This window comes from Argopecten irradians, chromosome 1, assembly GCF_041381155.1.
Source record: "Argopecten irradians isolate NY chromosome 1, Ai_NY, whole genome shotgun sequence".
NCBI lineage: Eukaryota > Metazoa > Mollusca > Bivalvia > Pectinida > Pectinidae > Argopecten > Argopecten irradians.
In genome coordinates this window covers 27,382,694-27,386,359 of record NC_091134.1, presented here as the reverse complement: position 1 = coordinate 27,386,359, position 3,666 = coordinate 27,382,694, and the positions used below count along the sequence as shown (strand labels likewise).

At 34.1% G+C, this 3,666-nt stretch overlaps 1 protein-coding gene across 3 annotated transcripts in view; it reads left to right on the top strand.

The window, feature by feature from the left end:
• The first annotated feature begins 2,019 nt into the window (after positions 1 to 2,019).
• LOC138322634 (uncharacterized) overlaps positions 2,020 to 3,666 on the top strand; it is a 37,302-nt gene continuing 35,655 nt past the window's right edge. For 2 of the 3 annotated variants that reach the window (XM_069266645.1, XM_069266628.1), the window contains exon 1: positions 2,020 to 2,114. The gene's annotated coding sequence lies outside the window, so the exon portion shown is untranslated. Of the gene's footprint in view, positions 2,115 to 2,270; positions 2,354 to 3,666 lie in introns of those variants that run through there. The other variant, XM_069266636.1, reaches the window with a different exon arrangement.

The window sequence follows — 3,666 nt, the reverse complement described above, 5'->3', positions numbered from 1 at the left end:
CCATACGTTTTGTTTTCCTCTTCTACATTTTTATTTTAAAAAATAAAAGAGACATTTTTATCAAATCGAAACAGAGAGAGAGAAAAAAAAAACCCATTTTGTACGAAATAACAAATTATGGCTAAAACATTCAATCATTAACTCACGATTCGCATTTTGTTTCAAAAAAAAAAAGAATAAAAAATCGCCTATGAACACGAGATAATTGCTCCTGACAATATTGACATTGGATATTGAACTAAGCCTATAATAAGATAGAAAAAGTATTAAAACATCCCGTCTCTAGTTAACCAGATATCGTACATAAGACTTGTATATAGGAACTTGTCGAAATTGATCATACTTTTACCACACGATTCAGTAATACAGACATCCGAAAAATATGTCAAGTTTTCATTGCACAAACATTTATGATATCTACACCAGAAACATTCACTAACTTATAAATTTCGGAATTACGATTCAGACGATATTTCGAAATTTCAAGATGGGAAAAGATTTAAAATAAGATAACAACAACAATGCTTTCTGTCGTGACTCTGAAGTTGGGCGTCGCTCTTAGTAACATAGACCATGTGTGATTATCCTCCCCCGGACAACTTTATAGGTCTTGAATTTTAAGGAATTAAAATGTACAAATGGAATGAATTTTTCTAATCAAGTTGCATCAAGTTAACCCAACACCTGTGATCAGACATTTAGGGACCAGTTAGAACTATTTCATTTGAGTTGTTGTTCATTACTACTTATCCAAATATCAATGTCGTCAAATGAACCTCGTTCTTCAGTCCCGTGAGGAGGTAACTCCATCATTTGTAACAATCTCAGTAACCTAGCTACATGTACATTATTTAGAAATGCTGTTACTTTAATATCATCTTATAAATTATAAATCACTTATAAATCCTTGAGTAAAGTGACTGTAATATTAAAAGACACTCTCTAGATCTGTGACATTACAATAGTACATTTGTACATCAAGATATGAAGACCACTATTAATCAAATGAATAATTAAAGTTCGAGAGAGCACACTTTCTGCATCCTATTTCATTTTCGATACTCTCTTGTTTTATCTTCCGAGACAGAGCAAATAATTAAGCATGACAGATTTACATACTATTTTAATAATTTCACATACTTGCGCATCTTACATATATAACTATATATATATAGGGCAAAGAAGTAATTCTAACACTGTTAGAATTACTTCTTTGTCGTATATTTACTACTTAAAGTGTACACGGAATGGTTTGGTATTTAAGGCTAGATAAATGCGTCTTTGGATAAAATTTAGTAATTCGTATCCTACAGACATACATATATGTCTATAAGGATCCGGTGTTATATGGAAAATAGCTGTTGATATTATTTCATTGACCCATATATATACATGTATTTATATCTAGAAACATATACATATATACGGAAATGAAACACTGGAATTTATTGTTTATATTACTGTTGTCGCCAGCTGTCAATCAAACTTCACATGACTTTGCATTTTTGTAAGCTACAACATTATGTTTGCTCAAATTAACATTGAATATATACATGTATACATGTACATATATGTGCGCAAGGACGTACATGTAGATAAGAAATCATTGATGTACGCGTGCAAGTGGCTATATACTGTCTGGCGATCGATCATAACGGGGTTTTAAACGTTTTTAGTTTAATGCCCACCTCTGGAAAATGAATAAACATAATTTATAAAACAAATCGATGACACTGATATACATGCACTTCATTAAAACAGCAAAACTAATTATTTTACATCTAGATAATTTCTTTTTTTGTGTGTGTTAATTAGATCTATAATTAAGAAAATGTCCAAAAGGCACTGTCGGTGGTGGAGCTGATTATCTATTGTGAAAACTGATTTAGGTAACGATCTAGCAATCGGGCACATTCGGGATTTTCCGTCTACAAGTGCATCAATCGCGACATCTCGGAGTAATTTCCGTGAACCTTCGGAAATATATTTCCGAAGATTACCGGAAATTTCTCCGAGGGGATCCGATTGCAAGTGCATACATGTATGACGTCATCATTTCGCAGAATTTCTTGCACCAGATCATGTGCAATAGGGCAGGAGCGATTGAAAATGTGGTAGGTATATAGTTTTATTTCTTCAAATGCATAAGATATTGGTGTGTTATCTTACAATAAAATAATTCAACGACAAACAAATATATTTAAATCGTATTTCAGTCGGATACGATATCGAAACTGAATCACACAGAAATAAAACCAAAAGTGAAAGTAGATTTTCAGAAATACTGATAAAGGAAATTCTAGTTATCCCCACTTGTTTGTTCGACTTTAGACTGTCATACATGTATATACAGGTACAGTACAAATGAAATGCTTTCCCTCTTCTGGCTCTTGTTTTGACATTGAGGGTTGAGGAAATTTGGGGTACCCTTTTTGTTAGAATTACTGCAAAATGTTAGTTGATACAATACATTGATACAACTTTCTACATGTAGTTGGTGCTGCATGTGCGTTATTATCCCCCGCCCAACGAAGTTGGCGGGGGATATACAAATGGGTTCCGTCCGTCCGTCCGTCCATCCGTCCGTCCGTCCGTCCGTACGAATGGTTTCCGGAGCATAACTCTAAAACCAGTAGAAATATTTCCACGAAACTTCATACACACATTGGTCTTATGGTCTAGTAGTGCCTTTTGCTATTTTTAGGTTTTCATTGTCTGCATTTTTTCCGTAACCATGGAAACATTGCTGAAAATATCATATTTTGTACCAGGTTCGTTTCCGGAGCATAACTCTAAAACCAGAAGAGATATTTCCACGAAACTTCATAGACACATTGGTCTAGTAGTGCCTTTTGCTATGGAAACATTGCTGAAAATGGCAGATTTTTGTGCAAGAATAGTTTCCGGAGCACAACTCTAAAACCAGCAGAGATATTTCCATGAAACTTCATAGACACATTGTTCTTATGGTCTAGTGGTGCCTTTTACTATTTTTAGGTTTTCATTTTTTGCACTTTTTCCGTAACCATGGAAACATTGCTGAAAATATCATATTTTTGTACCAGGTTCGTTTCCGCAGCATAACTGGAAAACTGATTGAGATATATGCACGGAACTCCATAGGCACATTAGTCTTATGGTCTAGTAGTGCCTTTTGCTATTTTAAGGTTTTCACTTTTTGTACTTTTTTCTGTAACCATGGAAACATTGCTGAAAATGGCAGATTTTTGCGTAAGAATCGTTTCCGGAGCACAACTCTAAAACCAGCAGAGATATTTCCATGAAACTTCATAGATACATTGTTCTTATGGTCTAGTAGTGCCTTTTGCTATTTTTAGGTTTTCACTTTTCGTGCTTTTTTCTGTAACCATGGAAACATTGCTGAAAATATCATATTTTTGTAGCAGGTTCATTTCCGGAGCATAACTCTAAAACCAGCAGAGATATTTCCACGAAACTTCATAGACACATTCTTTTTATGGTCTAGTTGTACCTTTTGCTATTTTTAGGTTTTCATTTTTTGCACTTTTTCCGTTACCATGGAAACATTGCTGAAAATATCATGGTAAATGGTAAATGTTACTTTGCAAAACCCCACCCATCTTTGTGTATATAGTCTAATATAAATGTCAAGGCTGTATACCTGATTCAACAATTGCAGCCCCG